Below are 27,269 nucleotides of genomic sequence, written 5' to 3' on the forward strand. Positions count from 1 at the left end.
CACTGATATCTGGCCATGTACTTGTGTATCCACCACGACACACACACATGCAACATATGGGAGTAGTAGTATATCACTACACTTGAGTATCATGTATAGTATGTGTGCCATATATTGCTGACATAGTCTGCTGATATCCTGTTTGTGTTCTCTTCCAGGGAGATGGTGCATCAGCGTAATCCCACCTACTCTGCAGTGGAAGATGAGGAGATACACCAGAGCCTGGTGCGGGAGTATGACATACTGTTTTCCCGCACCAGCCAGAATCAGCAGGAGAGGGCTGCACTGTGGCAAGACCTTGTCCGTAGGGTAAATGACATTAGCACACATAATAGGACATATGAGCAGGTACGACATCACTGCAGTGATTTAATCAGAAATATCCATCAGCGTGCGTCGGATATCCACAGGCAACAGGTTGCCACAGGAGGTGGGCAGCCACACATCTCCCCCCTCACCAGACTGGAGGGGCTACTCCTAATTGTTGTGGCTCCAGCCCCAGAACAGCAACAGCAATACACCTGCATCATGATGGAGGCTGGATCCACACAGTAGCATGACATGGAGCATGCAGGTAATATGCCATATGTACAATTGACTGTTCTGTACACTGTTAGTTTATGCATGTGTAAGGTGTGTCCGTGGTATGTAGCTGTCAATATAGTATGTAATTGTGCAGGTGTGATATTGGCAATATCAGCAGCTGACATGTGAAAGGCAACTGGTATATTACTGCACTGTATCATATGCAGTATCAATGGCACAGTTGTGCCCACTGACATTAATCTCCTCATTTCTGCAGGTCCCTCCGGTGTTACAGCAAGGCAGGCCATCCATGCTGGTGAGTGTGTTTAACAATACCTATAATAGTCCTGATAGTGCTGGTAATACTAGTGTAACTCAGTAGTGCTCTGTGTGTATACTGCTGGGTGTGCATGTGTGCATGTGTGCAGGTGTGCCTGTGTCCATGTGTGCATGTGTGCATGTGTGCATGCGTGCCTGTGTCCACATGTGCATGTGTGCATGTGTGCTTGTGTCCACGTGTGCATGTGTGCATGTGTGCGTGTGTCCACGTGTGCATGTGTGCATGTGTGCATGTGTACATGTGTCCACATGTGCATGTGTTCATGTGTTCATGTGTGCATGTGTGCCTGTGTGCATGTGTGCATGTGTGCCTGTGTCCATGTGTGCATGTGTGCATGTGCCCACGTGTGCATGTGTGCATGTGTGCATAAGTGCACCACTGGTAACATTGTGTGGACACTGTAAACTGTGTTTCCTGTCTTCCTCCCACAGGTTCTGGTGCTGCTCTGGTGTCCTGCAGCAGGGAACCTGAATCTGGTGCCACAGGTACTGGTAATGATGATATTTGAGTAATGGCACAGGAAGGTGTGTCAGGGTCTGCCATTGGTCAGCCAATTGACAGTACACAGCTGTCAACCCCATCATTGTGCACAGTCATCCTGCCAGTACAGCCTTTGTCACCATTGTCCCTAGGTGATGGACAGGATACAGTGGGCATTGACCAGGGTAATGTGGTATCTGTGGCACATGCTTCCCCACACAGCAGCCATGGGCCGGGTCCTGCGATGGTACCACACAGACAGTTGCCCATGGGTTCTCGTGGAAGCATCCATGGGCGTACTGCCTCTGGCAGATGTGCCCAAAGAGGTCTGTCAACCTCAGCTATGTTTCGGGCTATCATGCAGGTACAGTCGCGTATGGAAAGGTACACCAGACAGGGTCTGAGGGAGCTGAGATCATGTCGCACAGCCATGACTGACAGTAAGTGTGACATCGCGGATGCTTTCCGTAATTTCACTGATGTCATAGACAGACGTTGTGGGGACATATTACAGCAGTTCCACAACCAAATGTCCATGTGCCAGGGCAATGGTGGGCGGTTGCGGCATCGACGTGGCCATATGCCAGCAACATCAGCAGCTGGCAGTCGGCGCAGACGACAACAGGCCCGCGCACACACCCATAGTGCCAGCAGCAGCCCCAGCAATGCTGGGTCTGTGCTGTCATCGGAACGCCCCAAGAGACCACGTGCACGTGGCTCTGGACAGTCCCAACAGGGACCTGTGTCAAGTCAACACACTCCCGCTTCTGATGACGGTACCCAGTCTAGCTTAGTACTGGATACGGTCCATAGCACCCCTGCCAGGCACAGGTACCGTGTCCATGCCCACAGACACTGATCTGTATGACCTGCCAGGTGCAATCTGTGGCTGTCCACAAGCCCCTGTATATGGCAGCCAGGAGGTGGAACTGTGTGCGTGCATACACACATGCGAAATGTAAACACCTAGGGCTACCACATACATGCACACACTGCACCAACAGTGCCCCACCCTGTACTGCTGTCCCTCACCAACACACATACACACACATGTCAATTGGTGGTATCAGTGGCAGACTCAGGCATACCTAATTCACACCCTGTGCATATGATGAAACTGTGCCACCCCCTGCAATCTCCAACATCAGTGCAGGTACAGGTAAACACGTTTCTGATGCACAGGGTGACTACATAGAAGTATATTAGTAGTATCATGTTGGTAACAGTACAGTGTGCTGATATGACTGTGTGTATATCCCAGCATGCCTGATGCAGTAACCGTATGACTGTCCGGAATTGTTATCTGCACCCATAGTACATACCAAAGTGTAACAACTGCACATTATTGCATACCGGTGGTAAGGATGTCAACAGATAGCCACATACATGGGTAGCACAGGGGGGAAGCTAATGCAAGTAGTGATACGCAATGATGGACATGTACAGTAATGGTGGCAAGTTGCCCACAACAACTATGCAATCTGGATGTTTGCGCATGTTGATATGTGTGCAGTACCAATGTAATCCAAATGACAATTAACTATGACATAATATCTGTTCTACCATGGGCATCTGCACTGTGCATTCCTGGGTACATGTTGACAGTGCCCACATATTTGCACTGTAACCTACTGTTAGTGTTACCCCTTCTTTGTTGTACAATGGACTACTTCCAGCCCTGCTTACTGTAGCTTTGTTTGCATGCATGTTCGCTTGGGGTTCCCTGCAACACAGCTTCCACCTGCAATGCAGAGTTACAGTGCTTCTGTGGACTCCTAGTGACATCTGCATAGTGTACGATACGTATGTCAAGTTTACACATGACAGAACATCACTGGCTGTCCTGTTCGCATGCACGTTGCCTGTGACACATTGCACATGTCTTACCTGACATTTACCCATGTGTGCAGTCATATATGCCAGTGCTATGAAACAGTAGCAGTACACCCACACATACACACCTTCAGTATGTTGTTCCCCATTGGCCCTATGTGTTGGTACTCACCATGACAATCACACTACTAGGGTAGCATGTGCAAAGGTAACCTGTGAATCACCTCTATGGTCCAGTTGTGGTTTATGTGAGTCATGTGGCAATGTCACAGCTGCCACATGTATGCAGTCAACCATCACCCTTGGCCAGGAACGTACAACACATGTGTGGGATGCCACCACATAGCCAATCTGGGGACTGAGCACTCTGAACCCAGTAATGCCATACCCTGTCAGGTGGCATGTCATACTACAGTGACTACAATACCAGTCAGACATAGACATGCACTGACAGCAAGCTGAACACATTGGGGCATACTTGGAGACTCAGAATAGCATCCTGCCTGAGCATCACACACCTCCGCAGCTGGCACACAAGCATACGTTACGTCGGAACAGAGCACATGCCACACATGGCACACACATCCAGTGTGCCACACACTCACAGCCTGTAGGGCTACACAACACACCTGCTACAGATGTGTCAGGTACCTCTCTTTGCCACTGCAGTGGGGTCCCGCTCAACAGGCTGTACATGGTGAAGGTCACAGTGATATGCCTCTGGGGCACTATGGTCCACCACAAAACACATGCATACAGGTCAGTCAGAGTAATGGACACATATGACTCAGTCATTGACCATGCCACTATGGATGACCTGAGACATACCTCCCTGGACTACATGATAGGGAACATAGAAGGGATCTCTCAGCATGTGGCACAGTCCAGTATGAGCCTGATCTTGGTTGCCATCATACCCTCACCAGGTATGCTACCACTATATATAGGAAGGGTGTTGTATGTCTACATTCTGCTCAGTCTCCAATGTCATTCATAGGGTATCCACTGGCTGTCAACGTGTGCTTACATGCTAGGGAAGCCACAATGATTTGCGAGGGGCAGCTTGCACGTGACACCCATGGCCCAATGTATATTGGTGAAGCCCCTTGATACACACATACTGCCTTATGCTGCAGGACACGGATTACATAGCCACCTCCGCGGGTATCACACAGGATAGGACACTAACAGTGATGCTACACAACACCAGCAGCATACACCGCAAGATGCATGCACTGGACACTGTCCTCAGCACGGTGAACTGAAATGTCTGTGCAGTACCAGAGTCCTGATTCATGGCTCACAGGTGCAACCCATCACTGCCAGGCTATACCTCATACCATGCCTTTCGTCCCCTACACATGTAACACACATGGACAGGGGGGTGGTATCCCAAGGCACCACAGATACACACACCTCCAGGTTGTTGGTACAGCACAAAGCATCAGGGCCTATTCATGTGCAGCTAACAGTGTGTCGGACTGCCGTCTGGTTCATAGCCTGGCACACACAACCCTCCCATACACAGGAAACCCACCTATCCTCCATAACAACACTGGCAATATGACAGTCTCAAGAACTATCTTTATTTGGCTGGACTGCATCCAGCCAAACATTGTGCATGAGCATTACTGTAGCTACAAAACACTAGTTGAAGGGTTCCCAGCATGTGGTCACTGAATTGCAGTGGAATGACATGTTACCACTCCCACAACAGGTGGGAACATGCAGCACCTGTACATCGACTACATGTAGACTATATGGCCCAGACCAGATGTGTATCCCCTGCTGTAGGTATTTTACCATATACACCCACACTGTATAGACGCATACCGCATGCGGCCCCTGCACAGTAAGACACAGTCATATTGTTATGCATTGCAAATACCATTTATCCACTCGAGGCACATGTCAGACATGGTAACTACTGCAGGTCATAGGTATTTATGTGTATGTGTCACACACATACATCATGTGTGCATTGCCATTGCTGGTTTAGGCAATGGCATGCATTGTTATGCACAAAGACCCACACAAGGTCATAATGTGTGACACAACCACACGTGGCAGTTGTGGGTTACCAAAACATACCTATCTGTACTCTGACAATGGTAATAGACCCAGTAGCAGAGCACACTCTTGGCATTACTGGCCAACTAGCCCTGTTTGGCTGTGCTGATAGTGTGGTGACATCCCCTGTGTTTACTGGGGGAATATGCAGCATCTGGTATATTGTAGTATTTGCCAAAAGAATATGTTCTCTCACACTTGTATTTACACACACCCTACGACCCCCACTCAAACACACACACTTACCATTTACAGGATTCATACCCCTATCTAACTAAGGCATGACATGTGAGGAAGAAGCATTAGCGAAGCGCACTATTCGGATTAGTAAGAGCTTTCTCTTCTCTGGCTGTACTTATAGGGTGCTGACATCATCAGTGTTTTGGAAGGGTAATGTGCATCAGGTAGTGTGATCTCCTGATTGCCAAAACTAACATGTTTTTCATACAGAATTGCACACACACAAACTCCCCACATCCAAACGCACACACACACTTGCCATTTGGAGGTTTCCAACCCCTACTTAACTATGTTATGACACTTGAGAGTGACGCGATTAGCAGAGTGCGCTATTCGAATTACTGGGAGGTTTCCCTTCTCCTGCTGTACTTATAGGGTGCTGACATCATCCGTGCTTAGATAGGTGAATGTGCATCCTGTAGAGTGCTTTCACAGTTGCCAATAGGGACATCTCCCTCACACACACACTAACCTCCCTCCACACAAACTGGGCAGTTGCAGGATTCAAACCCCTACCTAACTATGTTATAACACTCGTGACAGATGCATTAGCAAAGCGCACTATTCGAATTACCGGGAAGTTTCCCTTCTCCTGCTGTACTTATAGGGTGCTGACATCATCCATGCTTAGATAGGAGAATGTGCATCCTGTAGAGTGCTTTCACAGTTGCCAAAAGGGACATCTCCCTCACACAAACACTAACCCCCCTCCACACACACTGGGCAGTTACAGAATTCAAACCCCTATCTAACTATGTTATGACACTCATGACAGACGCATTAGCGGAGCGCACTATTTGAATTACTGAGAGGTTTTCCTTCTGCTGCTTTACTTATAGGATGCTGACATCATCCATGATAGGGGAATGCGCATCCTGTAGAGTGCTTTCACAGTTGCCAAAAGGGACATCTCCCTCACACAAACACTAACCCCTCTCCACACACACTGGGCAGCTGCAGGATTCAAACCCCTACCTAACTATGTTATGACACTCGTGATAGACGCATAAGTGGAACGCACTATTCGAATTACTGGGAGGCTTTCCTTGTCCTGCTGTACTTATAGGATGCTGACATAATCCGTGATAGGGGAATGTGCATCCTGTAGAGTGTTTTCACAGCTGCCAAAAGGGACATCTCCCTCCCACAGACTTGCACACACATCAACCCCGCTCAACCACACACACACACACACACACACACACACACACACACACACACACACACACACACACACACACACACACACTGAGCAATTGCATGGTTCAAACTCCTACCTACCTATATTATGACACTTGAGGGAGACGCATTAGCAGACCATGCTAACCGAATTACTGGGCATCTGGTCTGCACCTGCAATATTTATAGGGTGCTGACATTTTTATTTCTACAGAGGTATGTACATCTAGTACTACCTGTCAGGTGGGGGATAGCATATATATGCATTTGCAGCCACCTACGTCAGGGTCAGATATGCACATCGCACTGGCAGGTTATGTTCTATACCATGCTTCGTGACCACAGGACCTGTAACACACAGCACAACCAGTCCAGAACACCACACCCACATCCAGGACACACACTTAGCTTCCCTAGGAACAGTGCCAGGATATGCAGGTGTTCACATACACCATTCCAGTTGTTAACATCAGGTACAGGCATATTGTGTGTGAGAACTACTCAGGCCTCTACCACTTTACCCTACAGCCACTACAATTTGTGGGTCCATGTGCTATGGCAGAACCACACACCACAGCCACATGGGGGAATACATATTGCACCTGTCCATCTGCAACATGGGTACTCACTGTTCCACACCAGAGGTAGACCACCATTGTTGATATCTGACCATACCCACCTTTCCCTGGACATCCATATCCCATCCCCACCCCCAGGCAAGGTTGTCACTGCACACAAACTGTGTTTAGCACAAGCAGACTCTACACTTGTGAAGACTGGGGTGGATGACTTCAAAGGACCCATGCTGGGGGACTATACTGGCCACTCAGCATAATCCTTGACAATTGCATTCTATGAGCATGTGTACGGTTTGCATTGATCATGCTATTCCACATATAGCCATGACTGATCCACAACAAGACACCTGTCAGATGTACACCAGCCATACATGAGCCATCCAACAGACAGAGTGAGCTAATACATTGCAGAGCTGTAGCCCACAGAGGGAGGACATCTGTGAACAGTTCCGGCATGACACTTCATTCCCACATAATCATCACAACACAGTGTTGACAGTGGAATTGTCCAGACAATGCAGATAGGGCTCCACTCAGTCTGTTATTGACTGCCACTTACTGTTAGAGATCCTCAGCAACCCTCTTCCAGCACACACCAACAACATGGCTGTGGCTTAGCACATTCAAACCATGGGATCTCCACTGTGCCCCTGCTTGACAGAGGCACAGCTCACTAGCCTCACACGTTGCCTTATGTGACCTACTTTACAGTGGCACAGTAGCCTACTGTACTGGGGATGCAGATGCCAAGCACACTCTGGCTGAGCTGTCATTCCCTAGGGCAACAAGCCTAGTATTGATCTCCACACCCATATGTTCAATTGTCAGATGCACAATATTTGTTGTGCTGTTCTACTGTTTGCAGGTCTTTATTGCCATAGCATTCCCTGTTCCTATGACCAACTTGTGTATTTGTGGAAGATGTTTGCATATGACGGTGATCCACTATATCACTTATGTCTCTGTAGTTATTTACTGTGTGCACTGGGCAGATTGCTGTGTTGTGTTTGGTTCCTGGAATGACATGTACAAATACCAGATATGTGTGGCCAACTGCTAAACGGAGATATGGCCTTAAGTGTGTGAGCATGCCCAGTTCAGCCTTTCCATGGCATGTTGTCTGACATATGACTCATTTATCAAAGTGTGCGAGCATGCCCAGTGTGAGCTTTCCATATGTTGCACTCTGAAGTCCACCACATATTTGGGTGTGTGTGAACTTCAACAATATCTCACGTTTATGGTTGTGCGTTGGGTGTCATGTTGTGTACTAACTGGCCAACTGCTTCGTGTCTGCCACAACAGGGATTATACTGTGCCTGCAGGGATTGCATGGGATATTTTGCAGACAGTTGTCAACATACTTTCATAATGACCTAACACTGTAGTACCGTATAGTGTGCTGGTTCAGTACTTTCACTGTGGTGGACAGTATCCTCGCTTTAGCCCTATCACTGCTTGACATCTTCATAGTGAGCACAACAGACTGTGTAGGGGCCAGTTGTGCACATATGACCATGTTGCATTATGTTCAGATATGGACTACCTACACCAGGCTCGTCCAACATTGGTAGCGTATTCCACAACATAGCTGGACATTGGCAAACACTAGCGATGTTCCCTAGGCCATTTATGATGCTAGTCACAGGGTGTGTTTGTCCTTCGACACACATTGTAACTGGTGTTTGCCATGACATATGTCATGGTTAGTATACTGTTCCTCCGTCTACCTCTGACATAACAGTGATACCCAGGGTTAACCTACCATCTCCCATCCACTCATAGAGATTCCTCTTGAGGGGTGTTGATAGGTGACTCTCTGGCTAACCTGTACCGGGAGTTTACTCAAGAGTGGGGGTGCCTTCTGTGTTATGGATCATTCTGTACAGCTTGTCCTATGTATGTCAGTGCTAGGGTTCAATTCTTCCATGTGCATAGCTCACTGCCATTCAGATTGTACAAGGTGCAGCATGTTCATTGATTCCAGGTTGGACATGGCTTCATACATCAGGCACAGCTTGCCTGTAGCTGGGCAGTATGGCAGTGTGTGGGGCTGCAGTTTGTTTACTCAGGCAACACATGGCATCTGTTCATGCTCTTTGCTACTCCTGGTGGGGTACTGTTGTGGACTTTACAGTTGATGGAGGTGTCTGCTGAGGTATATCCCACAGGGGCTATTGTAGTAAATTGTGACGCTGATGAAGGATGACTGCAGAGCCACAGTGACCTCCCCTTATCTACATCTGACAACCATCATGATTGGGTGGGTATATGGTATGTTTCTGCGAACACTACAGCCACATGTTTGTCCAGTGCAGGATAGCTATCACCTTGTGTCCCCAGGTCTCTCATTACATGTTAGGTACGTAATGGGTTAACACCTGTGTGGTAATTTGTGGGCACTTACTGTATATCCACGGTGGTTGTCTATACACAGTTCTGCAATTAGCTTGCTGACATGGCTATGGCTCCAGTTGTCTGTTTGTAGGTGGCCCTTTTGTGGGTTGCTTGTGTCAGCTGGGGGTCGGATATGGTGGGCTGTTTGTACTCCTCTGCATACATGTTCAGTCACAGTCCTTCCATGTTGGCCTATACCTATGGGACATATATACAGAACGGGGGGGCCCAGGACCAAGCCTTGTGGGATGCCTCTCATTTCTGCTTTGTAGTCTGACATGGATGCAGCATGTCTGACCATGTCAGTTCTGTCCTTGGTCTGGTTTGCAACCCCTATACTGACATAGGGGTATATATTTAAGCTGGTGAACATATCCATACTGAACTCGTAGGGTATTGTCTGGAAGCATATGCATGGTCCAGCTACACTGTGTGGACCACATTGCCCTCATCAATTACCTTAATGACTGTTTCAAATGGGTCAAACATGTTTAGGGTTTTAAAAGGGGGCCCGGATCCCTGCAGGGGTTTGACCCCCGCCAACCAACTTTGGTTTGGGGGAGGGTTTTCCCAGGGGGGAAAATTTTTTAGGGGTAGGGGGGCCACAATTAGGCTTTTATTTTTTCCTGGGGGAAAAATACTGTCCTTTCCATAAGCTGTGGGGAGACCAAAAAGGGGGGTTGTCAAGGCCCCTTTTGTGGAATTTACCCTTTTTATTTTTTGTTTTTTTCCCTTTTTAACAATTTTTTTTTATCCTTCCCAATTAGGTTCAGGGGTTTTTCTTTTTTTTTTTTTATTTAAGGGGGTTTTTTACCCCCCAACCCCTTTAGGGCCCATTGGGGAAAAAAAGGGGGCCCAAAAATTTTTTTTTTTTTTTTTTCTTTATTTTTATTTTTATAATTTTTAAAGTTTTTTTTTTTTTTTTTTTTTTTTTTTTTTTTTTTTTTTTTTTTTTTTTTTTTTTTTTTTTTTTTTTTTTTTTTCTTTCTTTTTTTTCTTTTTTTTTTTTTTTTTTTTTTTTTTTTTTTTTTTTTTTTTTTTTTTGGGGGGGGGGGGGTGGGGGGGGGGGGGGGGGGGGGGGGTGGGGGGGGGGGGGGGGGGGGGGGGGGGGGGGGGGGGGGGGGGGGGGGGGGGGGAGGGGGGGGGGGGGGGGGGGGGGGGGGGGGGGGGGGGGGGGTTTTTTGTGCCCTTTTTTCCGGCCTTGGCTTTTGGGTTGCCCCCTTTTTTATTTATGGCCATTTATGATTTTCTTTACTGTGCCTCTGTCTGGTCGTGACACAGTGAAGACCCCAGTATACATGTACGATCATCCATCCACTTGGCAATATTCCTGTTGAGGGTGTCAGTGAGGGCTCTGCCTAACATGGATTGGAATCCTGTTTCTGGGTGTGGGAGCCTCTGGGTTATATATCTGTCCCTCCAGCACATCCTATTTCATTATGTGTTGAGGCTGACATCTGTCACTCTCACAGCTCCAATGGCTTTGATTTCCTGTGGTGGAGCATGTCCATTACTCCTGTGTTGGACATGGCCTTGTACAACAGACATACAATGCCTCTGTGTAGGCAGTCTGTGACTGCATTCAGCTGGGGTGTCTACAGCCAGGCAGCATATGACATATATTTGACACCCTTTATCCTCTTGGTGGGGTACCTTTGAGGTCTTCCGAACCGCTGCAGGTGTCACGTACGGTACATCCCATATGAGTCATTGTACTAGATTATGGGTCTGATAAGGGAACAGTACAGGGGCACAGTGACCTCTGTTGATGTAGATGTGAATCCTTTCATGATACCATGTCCAATATCGACAATCTTCCTAGCCACATTGGCATTGTGAGTGTCACATGACAGATTACTGTCGACTTGTGTCCCTAGGTCCCTGATTACTCCTTGCATACATAATGGTTTACCACCTATGTGGTAATTTGTGAGTACCTTGTCTGGTATTTGGTGGGACATTCATACTGTCCAGTATCTTCAGGATGTCTGGGTGGAGTTCTTGTGTGTGAGAGTGTGGTCTGTCGCATGCTACAGACTGTACAGCAGTTTTGACTACACTTAGGTGCACATGGGTGGTCTCCACTGCTTTGTGCATTGTCAGTTACCTGGCTGTATGGGTGTCTGTGCTGCATATGGATACTCCCCTCCTTTGATGTTTTGGTCCAGGTGTTGGGGCCATAACGCATGATATGTGGTATAACCTGGTAGTGCTGGTGTGCTATCACTAGGTTTGCAGCAGGCTTCTGTCACTGCACAGACATTGATGTTCTCCATACTGGGAAGTGCCTCAGGGGCATGCATATTGCAGTTTACACATCTGGCATTGGTCAGCATTACCCTTATGTTTCTTACCACTTATGTTTTCTAGGGTGGTGGGTAGTCTTTTTGGCCTTGCCTACATATGGCTCTATGGAGATGGCAAAGGCCTTATCCAGTATCCAGACACACAGGTGTAACAGGTGCAAGCCATCCCTGGAACAGCAGCATGGCTTGTCATGCATAACATCTCAAGCAGACAGACATTAAACCCTCTTGGACTGACAGCTGTAACTGTGCCACCTGTTAAAGATGATCATTCTGTGTTTGTACTGTGGCAGCATTCTTGGTGAGGGTTGGATGCTGCACACGGCCAGTGTCATACCAGCCTGGGGTACATACTCACAGAGCTCATCCATGTCTCTTTTCATATAGTCCAGGAAGGTACATCTCAGGTCATTCACACCAGCATGGACATTGAATGCATCATATTTCTACTTGCTTTGGGGTGACCTGCATACTTGTGTTATGTGGCATATTGTGGCAGCCTACAGACAGCTTACTGTACCCTTTCCCTTGTTCAGTCTGGTGAGTGGGACAGCAGTATGTCTGCCTATAAAGACACCTATTACAACTGTACCAGGCATGTTGTTTCTCCTTCTGGCCTGTGACTGGGCACACCAGCTTTGTGTACTATGTGTTTCATGTGTTATGTTTGGAGGTTGTGGTTGCTTGGGATCTGCTTTGGAGGCTTCTGTTGGTGTTGTGTGTTTGTAATTAGGGCCTCCGGGAAAGTTTGTGTTTGGTTTACAGTTGTGGTAGGTCTATGTGGGACTGGGTTTGTGGTGCATGTGGTTAACTTCTCCTCCTGACTAGTTTTGACAGTACTGAATTGGGGGAGCTCAGCCTCTGGTTTGGATACATGGTTGCATCTATCACATATATTTGTATTTATTGGGGGGAGTTGTGTGTTGTCTGTGTACTTGGGACAGGTGTCACATTGCCTCTGGATTCACAGATTCTACTTGTTGTGGCTGGCCCTAGTGGATTGTATGTGTGGACATATTTTATTGCCATACTACTGATCAGTGATTACTTCCTTTTTTATGTTTGCTGTATCATGTGGTAGCTTCCTCATTCTCTTGCATGGTTTGTAATGGCTGGAGTCCAGAATGCCAGATGCCTGCGTGTATGGCATTGTGTCTTGTTGTTATTTGTGATTGCATACTCCAAGCATTCCTGGCTGTGTTCATGGAATGCCTGTATAACATGCTCTGCGGTGTGTCCCATACTCTGCACTTGCACAGGGCCTTTCGGATTCCACATCGGTTTGGAGGGGTGCAATCTATGCTTTACACATGTTTTTCACTGTGGTATTCTGGCCAGGGACTGGGGTCGGGATGTGTATATCCAGTGTGATTACTCTATGGTCTGGTCTTACCAGTGAGGGATACACTTCTCATCTTGCCATCCAGTACCCATGTTGCTGATTATCACATCCAGTATGCTTACCCCTCTTGTGGGAGTGGTACGTTGTTCCTGGGCATTTTGGTTTATGGATTCTGGGAACTTTTCTCCGACTGTGTTGGTGCTAGTATAATGCTCCCAGTGTACGTCTAGGTATTTTCAGTCATGCAATATAATGTGGTTTGGGGGGCTTGATATATTCATGTATTCCAACATAGGCCAGGTGCAGTTCCTGGTATTAGGACAGTAGTCTGCAGCAGGCTATATACTGGGAGGCGGTTTTAGCCATTGGTATTTGACCATGGCTAATCCATGCTGCTTCTTGTTGTGGTACCAACATGGGGGTGTGGTTATCCTTGACATTTATTGCTAGTCACCCTCCTTTTGTAGCTTGTTCCATGTTTTGTGGCTGTACAGCACAGTATGAGATGTGACCTGGTAGTGTTAGGGTGCTGATGTGAGCCTTGACCCAGTTTTCTATTACAGGACTGATATCTACATTCTCCATACTGTGTGCGTTTACACTGCACACATCTTGCTGTTTAGGCTTCTGGCATTGGGTAGCATTACATCAGGTTCCTATCCCTTGTGGTACCCATGAAGGTGGGTTTGTGTTTTGAGACTTACCAATTCAGGGCATGCTGTGGGTACTGACAGCCTTTGCCAGTATCCATGGGGCATGGACTGATAGGTGCACACCACCCCTAGCAGGTGGTGCATCATGTCATGCTCCGCATGTCTTCCCAGCCTGAAACACATTGGCTCCCCTTTGACTAACTGCATTACTTCAGCCAATTATTGCACTTGATAATCGCATCGTCATTTTGTGGCTTCATGCTTGGTGAGGGTGGATGTTAGTCAGGGTCCTCAGGTGTGCATATAGTACATGGTGTTACATTACTTAACACATGGCATTCATGCCTCAGGTGGTGCTGCAGGGCTGCCTCTGTCGGATGCGCATATTACACTCCCTTTACATGTTTGTGAGCAGGTCATGTCATTTTAGGCATCCATGTTATTATTTGAGTGAGTCAGAGGGGGTATCATTCCCAGGGTTCCTACTGAGCCAGTATATGTGCTATGCGTTGCCACTTTGCCAAGGCCAGGGCATACTGGGCATGCCTCCTTCTGCCTACTGGGGCATGCTCAGGTTGTTCCTCCTCCGAGTCACGCTCTGCCTGTGATGGCCTTGTCAATGGTGGGGGGCTGTTTGGCCCAGCCCTATGTTGGTCCTGCTGCAGCTGTTTTCGCAAGATCATATTATGTAGCATAGCACATACCATGACAATTTGGGTATATGTAGTTGGTGTGTACTGCAAGGCTCCACCAGATGTGTCCAGACACCGGAACCGTGACTTAAGCAGCCCAAACACATGCTCTATTACATTACGTGTTTGTGCATGTGCCTCATTGTGGCGTTCCTGTTCAGGTGTGTGTGCATTTCTGATCGGTGTCATCAGCCATGGCTCCAGTGCATAACCTGCATCCCCCACTAGGTGTCCGTGTGGGATGTCCCCATTGGCAAATGTCTGGTACAGCTGCGTCAAATGCCAGATGTGGGAATCATGGTAACTCCCAGGGCAGCCAGCACACACATTCATTATTATGCCCTGGGCAACACACACGACTTGGCAGTTGATGGAGGGGAAGCCCTTGCGGTTAATGTAGGCTCTACCCTGCTCACCGGCTGGTGCTTTGATGCATATGTGTGTGCAGTCTATTGCACCCACTACCTCAGGGTATTCCACTATTTGCTGGAAGAGACGCATATTGCTGGCCAATACCTCACGGGCATTAGAGAAATATACATGATCACCGACATGTGCTGACATGGCATCCAGGAACTGGTGCAGTACCCTAGAGGCTGATGCCTGTGATATCCCCATCATATCACCAGTTGGTCTCTGGAAGGTACCTGTTGCTAGTATTCTTAGGCCAACACATACCTTGGTTTCCACTGGGATGGGTTCCCCTCTGTTGGTTCTGTGTGTGAGGCGTGGCCTGCATAGCTCAACTATTTGCTGCAGGAGCTCTCTGTCCACTCTATAGTGCTCTACTATCTCCAGCTCATGTAACCCATGGTAGGTGACCCTGGGCCAGTACACGCTTCTCCGTCTCCTCACTGTGGGTTGTCTGGCACCATCTGCATTGTCACCACCCTCAGCAAGTCACCTATGTCTCATTATGACAGCTATGGCAGCCCCTATCATTTCTGCTCTGAGTGAAGCTTTTTCAGTTTTCACTTCTATTAGCTTACTCCTGTCTTGTAGTGTCTCTTGAGAGAAACATCCTGCACTGCTGTTTGCAGACTTTTAAGTGCTGGGCTTGGCTACTATTCTGCCTGTGTAATTGCCTGCTTCTAATTGTTTTCACCTGCTAGCTCCAGCAGTATTCCCTGCTAGCTTCCTACTAATTCTGTTGCTTCCTTTTTCCTTTCTGTTTCCTCAGGGGGGAGCAGCATGCATACCAGCAGAAACGTGCTCACAGTGGCTTACACGCACGCACACATGCTTACACTGTTCAGGATCTGCCTATTTGGGTTAAAACGGGTACACATCAGCACAAACAGTCTTACAAGTCTGCCAACAGGCTCCCACATGCTCAGTCTGCCCTACACGCGCGCACACCAGTGCAAACAGTGTTAAACATCTACCAACATGCTCCCACATGCTCAGTCTGCCTTACATGCATGCACACTGCCCTACTCGCGCTTCATGGTGTGCACACGTGCGCATGCACGCCCAGCAAGAAACTTTAGTGTAAGTAACAGTGTACACTTTCCATTTCTTGAATTTCCCACACTTATCTTGTGGCACTCCTCTTTCCCTGATCTGTGTCTGTCATCTGTCATGTTACACTGACTTCCAATGAACTGCATTTCTTTCTACCATTCCCCCATGTGATGTCACCTATCTCCTACTCTATTCCTCCCCCTTATGTATCTCTTACACTACTCAGACTGTGCTCATTTGCTATGTGACTGTGAGATTCAGTATCCTAACCCTCATTTACATGAGATTGCCTACTAATGCTTAGTTACATGTCTTAGACTCAGCTTCCCCCCTTAGCAACCACTACACGGTGGCCATGTTGTTTTTGGTCTGCTGGTCCCTGCATTGTCATTCCATGTATTGCATAAAACCCACATTTGTGGGTTTATAACCTTCATTTTTATGTTTTATGCAGCGCAGCCCGTTTGCACGGGGCTGCGCTGCGTTTAAACATCGGCGATCACTGGAAAAAAAAATTATATTTTTATTATTTTTGCATCGGGTTACCTTGCCAATGGCCACATATTTGGCCATTGGCATGCTGCCTGACACATATGCACCCTTTATTTGGAGCTGACATGGCTCCGTTGTGAATTTTGCAGAAACATACTCAGTTGTCAACTGAGTACATTTCTGCAGCTAAAACATCTCTTACACGGGCTGGTTTCTGCTTCGTGGATCGCTAATATACCTCATTTGCATACCTTTCGGCTGCAAGTGAGGTATTTAGCATGTCCACGCCCAGTCCGTGTAAGAGACGTTTTAGCTGGTCTCTTACACGGAGTTTATTGCTGTTCCTGGATCGCGAGGCTTGCATGGAGTGTTACATGTCTCTTACACTCCGTGCAAGCCTTCGTGAATCCTGCCCCATGATTTATTACAGATCATTAGGTCATGAACAAGGTTTAGAAATATTTTAGATGTAATTGTAACAAGTAGTACAGACTAGATTAGCAATGTTAAGCTATCTATGCCACTTGGGAACTCAGATTATGTTTCATTCTCATTTGAAGTTGAACATGAAGGTGGTAGGCATATTGCATCTCATACAAAGTACAATTCTAGATTACAAAACTATACTGAGATACGTCTATCATTATATTAATTTAGTTTAGTTGGTCTTTTTCTGACACTGTGGGTGATCAGAAGCTCTGATGTTTGGAAAATCTTATTTTAAAACACATGGAAAAAATTAAGTTCTTACAGCAAATGCAGATGCACGTATCCTGTTTTGTAGAATCAACATTTATATAAAGAGGAAAAAAAGAGTATTTTAACAGTATAAAACATACCCTATCAGTTATTATGAAGGTGTCTTTAATAGAATGTTTCAACACTTTAAGTTGAGTTTAAGAAAGGAATAGGTGAATTATGAAAATCAACAGACTGGTGATACTAATAATAAGAAGCAATTCTATACATATATTAATGCATTCACTAGGACAAGTAATCAGATTACATCCACTGCTTAACAGGTTAATTTAATACCAAAGCTTAAAGTTATTGCAAATGTATTTAATCAGTACTTCACTGGAATAACAAACATTTTCTACGTGATAGTGGACAAAGTGGGAATTATGTATTTCCTTTGACAGTAACTTGCCCAATAAAAAAATGAATCTATATTGGATCCTGCCTTATGGATGGCTGGGATTAATACCTCAATGGAACCAGATAATATTCCTGGTATCCTAATTATTATTAACCTTCAAGGTGTACTGATTCCTATACTTTGTGACATGTTTAATTGATTACTATCACATGGTCAAGTTCCTGAATCTTGGAAAATATTTTCAGTGACTCAGAATTTGGAAAAAAGGAGATAAGGTGAAAGTCATAAATTAAATGATAGGACTATTATCCTAACATCTTTAGTATGCAAGAGCTTCAAAAGGTGTCATAAAACTTATTTCATAGTCTGCTAACAGTGTTAAGAAATTAGATCAAGGACAAAAAGGCTTTACCTCTGGTAGATCTAGGTTTGCAAATCTTGTAGAGTTTTTATGATCCAGTTATACTATTGATTCAGGTTTAATGATGGGAAGTGTGTTTTTGCATCTTGTATTTGACATACTGTGCCATCATTCAATATGTCATGCCTTGGTAAACTATAATTGCAGCACATTTTTGACTAACTAAATCATGAACTGGTTAACTGCTGGGTGACAATGGCAAAGGGGTAAAGTCAAAGTATTATCTAGTTGGGTGTGATGTTGTTCATGGACTTTTCCTGGGCCCATTCTTGTTCATTGTCTTATTTCTCCGCAAGCTGAGTCAACAGAAGTTTGTCAGTCTAATAAATATACCAATGACTGTAAAAGCTGCTTTATTACAACATTAGATCAACACCTTAATGACATAAATAACTTTCTTTATATTTTCACCTTAGGGATATCCACTAATTGTCTTAAATTTAGTTCAGAGAAGTGAAAGATTCTTTATTTTAGAAAGCTGGATTTAAAAAAAAATATTTCATCAAATGATCATATTCTATCAATAATAAATGTATATCAGAATCTGGGTATTTTAATTGCTAATAAACTTTCCTTTCAAAATCATTTGAATGCAACAAGAATTAGGGCCTTGAGAAAGCTTGGTTTAATTTTAAATCCTTGTTATTACAAGTCGATACAAACTTTGTTGAACTACCTAGATAAGACCCATACTAGAATATAGTAGCAAACAAAAGGACACACTGGAATAAATGGTGCTAGTTAGCCAGAAAATACAAACAACAAATGTAAACTAGCACCAAAACACGACTGTTTGTGTAAAAATCCAGGTCTATTGTAGCAAGACAGGTTAGCGCTTTCACACATTAAATGTGCTTCTTCAGACAACAAAGCAGTAAAATCAGGCACATTATATAATACATTCATTTACTATGATAAAATAATTAACCTATAAAAGCATTGTTTCAATTAATCAATAAAACATTCTCATTCATTTAAGGAGGCCTCTGGCTTTCAAAGCCGGCTTAATAGAGACTCTTTCATTAATGCCAGTAAACCTGTCTGCCTGCATAATAATAATCCATGACAGTTCCCTTTCCTCAGTAAAATTCTAAAGTCACCACCCTGAGTATTAGAAGTCACCATCTCAATTACCCTAAAACCAAACATATGCTCTCGTCCACATTCAACATAATGCTTGGCAAGGGCATTGTGTACATCACCTTTATTTATACTGTTAACATGCTCTCTCAATTTTTCCAGCAAAGACCTGTTGGTCTTGCCTATGTAGAAACAATCACATGTTCTACACTTGGCTAGGTAAACCAGATTTTTGCTTCTACAATCAACAGTGACATTAAAACAAAACCTCTTATTAGGAGATGGATGAACAAAATCCACATACAGATCTGTAAACATGCAAAAATTGCACCTCGAGCAACAATGCATCCAAGGTCTGCTCACTGATTCTCCCTTCTCCTGTGTGGAATTTTTGTAACACAACTGTCTCTTCAGAGACTTTTTGTTTTTAAAACTAAACCTAGGGTATTCACCTACAATAGAGAGAATATCATGGTCTAAATGTAAAGTAGACCAATTGTTCTTAATAATTCCTATAATGCCACTGCCATCACTAGTATAATAAAGAGACATAGGTTGTGTCTCCTTCTTGGTGGGGGTGCTTCCAATCTCATTAAATGAGTCCACTCTATGTGTAAAAAAGGGTCTACCCCTTCTTCTCCTATTTTCATGTGTAAAATGAACTGTGTCAGCTACCTCCTTCCTCTTATAACCCCTATCAATTAATTCCTGTTGAAAACAATCAATGTCTGCTTCATACAATGTATCTTCAATATTCGTTTTACACATGAAAATAGGAGGGGAAGGGGTAGAACTACTAGAATTTGGAAAGATACTGGAAAATGCTAAGCAACAAATATAGAGTTCAGGCATAAGCAGTCACCGGTAGTCAGGACATAACATTACAGAGAAAAACTTACTGATTTGAAACATCACAAAAATGAAAACAAGAGATATGATGATGTCAATAGATGAAGCAAAAAGTTAAATGCAGGAATTGTGGTATGCATTTTCCTTGCAAGGAAATATAATTTTTTTCTGTGCTATTGAAAATCATTTTGAATAAATGATGTTTACACACTGGGCCAAATTACAAAATAGTTGGTCTCAGTGTAAGGTGGCCGTAATACCAAAACACTTGTTTTCAGTGTAAGTGACTTACTTTGGTGTAAGGCTTATAAACAGCGGGTCCAGATTCCTAAAAAGCTGGTCTCAGAGTAAGAGGTCACTTGCATTGTGATCTTGTCATTTGGAATATGGGCCATGGTGTACACCTCATGCTAACCATTTCTGAATCAAACAGAACCCTAACCTGGTACTTTGGCATGAAGATGTACAGCATTGCAGTGGCTGCCTGTGCAGCTATCATGATTTCAAATGAGGTGTTCTGTTGGAGCAGCCCATACTAGTTAGCGGTGTGCTCTTCCCTAGAAATGCCTGAAGTAAGGCATTCATGCAATTGCTCAGCTGTGTAAAGTAATATGCCACCTCGAATGAATGCACACAGCCAAAATCTAGTGTTCCTCCTTTGTGGTAGTGGTGAGTGCTGGAGAGTTTAGTGGTCAGATAGTGTTTTGGGGATGTGCATGTGTGTATGTGTAGTCCTATGTCTGTGAGTGCATGTGTGAATGCATGTCTGCCTGTGAAGTTGCACTAATGGGGGTTAGGGGATAGCTAGGGTGGGTGTGAATGTGTGCGTGTGTGTGTGTGTGTGTGTGTGTGTGTGTGTGTGTGTGTGTGTGTGTGTGTGTGTATTTGTTTGTGGAGTAGGACCTGTCATACCACTGCACTCAACTAGACAAATGAGCAAATCTTACAACATTGGAGGACAAACACTAGAAACCAGGGAAATAAAACAAAATTGTACAGCACAAAAGACATGAGATGGGGTGGAAAGCTTCACACCAAGGATAGCTATTAAATCCTGCATTAAAGACACCTAAACAAATAGAAAAATGTTACACAGCATGAAACTTGTGGAGCAGGGAAGAACTAGGCATTTGGAGTAACTCATTACATCATGCTTTAAAGGCAATTAAAAAGACTCAAACCCTGTGTCAATACAATGCATAGGCTAACAGTGTTAACTACCACAGAAAAGTGCTAGTTAATGCTCACTGTTCTTAAGGGTGATTGGAAGATATGCAAATTAAATTATAATGAGGTATTTCTTCATTGCCGCCAGCATGTCTTTGAATAGTAAATTCCCACAATGCATAAACAGCCCCTTTTCTGTCACAGCTCTTACCTCTAGTGCTGCGGTTCTGTCTGAATCACTGAGGTTGAATGACAAAGTGAAGTTACAACAAGCATACTCACAGAAGTGGCATGCAAAATACAGCAAAAGAAATGAGATAAAGCAAAACAAAATGAATGCATAAGAAAGATACAGATAAAACACATAGCAATTATTATGTGTACAGTCATAAAAAATCAAACTGCCTCATGTATTGTGAATATCAATATGTACCACTCCTCAAACCAAGACATCTAATGAGATGCTACAGTACAAAAAGATACACATATTGCAGTAGAGATTCATTCCAAACATTTGCAGTAGACAGTGCCAAAAATTAATGGGGTTGTTAGTAATGCTGAACTCATTACAGCCTAGTTATGAAAACATAATAAAATATGTAAAGTGATACAGGAAACTCAGTTTTGTTTTAAAGAAAATGAAGAACTAAAAAGCTATTAGGTTACATTGCACATAAAGTCCATTTTTAAACCAGGGGCATTACACTATTTGAGAGTCCATGTTTCACATTAGATAAATAATGGAATGGAAACTGATAAAACCAGAACAAGACATAACTTAAAAGACAAAATGGACAAAATAGTTATACATGATCTGGTTCTTCATCCATAAAGCTGAAAAATGACTCCATTAGAAGAGAAAATTTGAATTGAGATAAGAATGTCAAATGACATACACAAGGAAATGGCTCTTCTCGACAGTCCTCCATAATATTCAAGCTCAACACAAAAGCATTTAGCAAGACTGACCTCAGGCCAAGATACCACTGGCTAGAGTTTTTCCTGACAGAATGCAAAACTTGTGGAGCAGTGCTCCTCAATGTGCAAACTAGATGCTATTTGTGTGTATTGAGGAGCATTGCCCCCCCCAAGTTTAGTCTTAGCCTTCAGTCATACTCAAACTGGCCAGTGGTAGACCCCTCTTGTACCATCCCCCTGTAGACCACTTAGTAAGGATATGTAACCAGTGGTATGCACTTTCCTACTATCTCTGCAGGTAGTTTGGTGGGGTTACCTATTGTATTCTCGATAGCGGACAATGTTGAATCTGACATTGTTGACACGAGAATAGCAAAAGTGCAGAACGTCGAACGGGTAAATGGAAATCTTAGTAAGGGGAGATTTCCATTCACTTCAATGTAATGTGGTGTCAGCATTGGTATATTTAAGTAGCGGGGGTATGGGTGGTGCAGGGGGATTGCCCCCCTGCCTACACCCTTTAGATTTTCTTTTTTTTTAATTTATTTTTTCTGAACATTCGAAATTGTAATGGTTCAATCATTAAAGGTCAACCTTTAGTGATTCGAATCATTAAACTTTCGATGTTCTAATACAGACCCGTTTGGTGGATATGAGCAATCTGATGCAATGTAGAAATTGTCTCATGTTTAGTGACAACCACCTAATTCTTAAACAAACTGATATGGTATGTAAAAGATGCAGTTATACATTGTCAGTGGGGGCAAGGCACTCACTAAACAGATTGACAGAAACACACAAACTACTCTCACCACACAAAGTATGGAGCAGACACATACACCCACATATGCTAAGGCTCTTAAATGTAATCTCCCTACACCAGAAGGGCCACCCAGGCATTGCATTTACAATAAGTTTCTTCAGCAGTCTCAAAAGACTCTACCAAAATAGGACCCAGCATGACATATCTACCCACACCTCATGGCATCTAATTTTCTAAGCCCTTAAAGTAAATCACCACATAACTCAATATTTTGGATATAGGAGAGTTAATTGTGAGACTCGTAGATGTCCCACTCATGAGACTGAATAAGAAGAGAGTCATGATTAGGGTCATGATCTGCCAGATCAGACATGTACTCAGGTCATCAAATCAGAAGTAAATGTATGACTCAGTCGTAGTTCATATTGGTGTAAATAACCTAAGATGTACCTTGCCTGACTGCATGAAAAGAGACATGACAAAGCTGACAGACTGGGTGTGTCCCAGGCCAGTGTAAGTCGACAATTGAGCACCATTCTACTTTCTCCAAGGATGATGCTGACACCACGATATGTACAGAAGATAACTAACTCTGAACAGAACAAAGTCAGTCAGTTTTATATATACATGTATGTATATTTTTCTATCTAGCTATATATATCTATATGTTTCTCTCTCTCTCTCTCTCTCTCTCTCTATATATATATATATATATATATATATATATATATATATATATATATATATATATATATATATATATATATATATATATATATATATATATATATATATGGGTCTACTTCACTTCACCGAAATCCCATTTTACTGAAATTCATTTCACTGAGACCAAATCACCTAAAGTTCACAACACTGAAAACTTCATTTCACTGAATCTCATTTCACTGACAGCTTACAATGCTACATTTTGCAAGACTAAATGGGAAACCAAAGACAAACAAACTCACAAAAGTAAAGCCTATCTCCTTCCACAACTTACAACCTACTTATTTATCCTCTTAACAGAAACCAGACAATATAAAACCAAACTAAGTGGGAGGCTACCCCCCACACCCCACCAACTATATATTCTAACTCTAGTTCACACTACAGTGAGGATGAGGGCATATACCCTTTACTTGCCTCACAGTAATCTACTCACTGCCACATCAAGTTTATAGCTTACAATTCAGTGAAATAAGATTCAGTGAAATGAATTTTCAGTAATTTGAACTTTAGGTAATTTGGTCTCAGTGAAATGAATGTCAGTGAAATGGGATTTTGGTGAAGTGAAGTAGACCCATATATAATATATATATATATATAAATATATATTTTATATGTATATATATATATATATATATATATATATATATATATATATATATATATATATATATATATATATATATATATATATATATATATATTTATATATATATATATGTGTGTGTGTGTGTGTGTGTGTGTGTGCACATATATATATACACACACACACACACACACACACACACACACACACACACACACACACACACCTAGCAATATAAATAAATAAAAACATATATATAAATATAAAAATAAATTGGTAGCAAAACTGGCTGAAAGGTGACCACAAAGGTTCGAACTATTACGTACATAAAACTGTAAAATGAACGATATATATGGTAGCAAGCGATAAAAAATCTTCTTTAAACCAAAATAAATTTATTGGTGTACTCCAGGTAAGTAACAGTCTGAAGAAGCATTTGCGAAAGCGCTTAGCTGGAGTACGCCAATAAATTTATTTTGGTTTAAAGAAGATTTTTTATTGCTCGCTACCATATATATCGTTCATTTTACAGTTTTATGTACGTAATAGTTCGAACCTTTGTGGTCACCTTTCAGCCAGTTTTTTTACTTTTTTCTGAGGCTGTAAGGTGTTTGTTTCGCTGGGAGCTCCTGAACTTATATATATAAATATATCACTGTATACATACACACACACACACACACACACACACACACACACACACACACACACACACACACACACACACACACACACACACACACACAAGTCAGCAGTTGAACCTTTTATGCTGTGAATGCAGCCAAATAAAAGTAAAACATAATCGACACCAAACAATCTTAAATCATAAGAAAATATGACTATTAATGGCCAGTTTCAGTTGTAGAATTATTTAACACACCTTGCCATCAGTAGAAATGCCTAACATCTGTTTTATTTCTGTTAAAGTAATGACATACTTTGAACCAGATAGGGATGCATTTATAGGAATGGATGGAAGTCTGTTGGCTAAATTGACTGAAAATAAGGTGAAGATTTTAAAAATATACCCTAGGCCAGTAAATCATTAAAAGACACTTAAGAAAATATACTCACATGCAGCAAAAGAAGCTTTGTTCATAGTTTGTAGGTATGAACCCTTCCATCGTTTGATAATAATTTAAGTTAATTCAAGTTAATTGCATATAGTGAATAGCTAAAGTCACCACTCAGGACTGAGAGGAGGACATTAAGTCTAGTGCCTTATGTATTTGAAATTATATATTAAAGGATGAAGAGAACATAAGACATTATGTGTAGAAAGCCAGCATATTAACGTATGAATACCACAGGACAAGACAAAACAGATGAAAAGGGCATAAATATGATGGCAAAGAGCTCAATTTAAAAAAAAGTATCTTCGGGAAATAAGAAACACCAGTAAAGTGGAAGCCCCCCAAAAAAGAATGAAAGAAGGAATTAACGTAAATAAAATTTGACACTAACTTAACAAGCTATGTCAGATTATTTAACTCTGATGAAATTTTGCAACTGCTTACCAGAACTCACAATACATGGAAAACGATGATATGTACTGATAAGTACTTATGGATACTAGGTTAATTATTCCTGAGATAATGCATAATAGACTAGTAGAATTAGATCAAGAATGTTGTGAGCATATGTTGAAAATCAAGAAAATCAGAATATATATTTATACTGATATGCAATATCAATGCACAGCTAAAAGGGATATTACACAGCAGTAGCTTGTGACAACCTAATAATCTGGCAAAAACAGTGTTGTAGGAAAGAAAGATATTTGAGAAGCCTTGGTCTGAAATGCGTATGGAGTTTTTATCGTCCAGGACATACAGGTGAACACATTTTGGCAGCAGAGGTTGACTACAGAAGATCTCATATAGTTGAGGTACTATTATCTGCTGCTGCTAGCACAATTATTTTATAAATTAGTAGCGTATATTTTGTGAAAACATAATGGCCTAATTTTTAATAGTCAGCATGTCAGAGATTTTGTAAATAAATATCTTGGTGTAAAGCACAGGTGACAAACATCTGCATGATAGCAAGCCAACAGGCTAGTGGAAATATTTATGGCCACAATGTGAAAGGTCATAATAATCACTCATACTAAACCTATTTATTTGAAACATTAGCAGATTAAAATAACTCCTTCAAATAAACATGGAGCCATCCCACATTTCTACAGTAAGTCTGACTCTCACAAGTTTACTTTTTGTGACAAAATTTAAGACAAACTTTACAGTGTTGGAAACAAAATATTCCAAAATCTGACTGTGAAATGACAAAGAGGAATGTGACAAAAAAAAACACCATAGAGCTAAATGCTATGTTGATAAGAAAAGGCACAAATGAGCAGTTATTCAGAATGGGTGATTCAGTTATGCTGAAACAGATATGGTTCAACGGTATACCTACAGGTGGGTAACATCAGAATGGATCAACTTCAGTAGCCTCAATCACAAAGTGTACAGCAATGCAATGATGAGAGATCACTGTTTTATGCGATGAGAGATTTTTTCCCTTCTTTATGCTTGCATGGGGGCTTGACTATGTAAAAAAATATTGCTGTTGGAGATTGCACTTATGAAATTATGGGTATTTGTGTTTGACATTTTAGTTTCTTGGCATTTTGGTTTTTGAGGTTTTAGCCAAAAGAAGTAGAAGAAGAAGAAGATAAAGAATTGTGTATTAAAAACATCTGACTATTAGCCAGATCCCCAGCTGATTTTGATACTAGAGGATTCATAATCATATGACAAGAAAGAGATGTAAAGTGACTCTTGCATCATTCATTTTTACAGAGCTTGAACAGTGAAAATATATGTTCTGATTTACTACTCTTGCTAAATAGTAGAGTGAGAGTTTCACAAAGAATTAATATAAGGCCACAGTATTTAATAAATTATATTTTCTGTAAAGTTGCTTGATTTGTTAATTTGCATAGAGTAATTTTGCTTGATATAAAGCTTGCAGATCAAGCTAAAATGTAGAAGTGTATTTCTTGTGTCTGTAAGTTTGGTGGGCCATTACGTGTGTATGTGCATTTGTATGTGTATTTGTATGTGT

This window comes from Protopterus annectens, chromosome 1.part1 (genome assembly GCF_019279795.1).
Source record: "Protopterus annectens isolate FY-2018-M chromosome 1.part1, PAN1.0, whole genome shotgun sequence".
NCBI classification, from domain to species: domain Eukaryota; kingdom Metazoa; phylum Chordata; order Ceratodontiformes; family Protopteridae; genus Protopterus; species Protopterus annectens.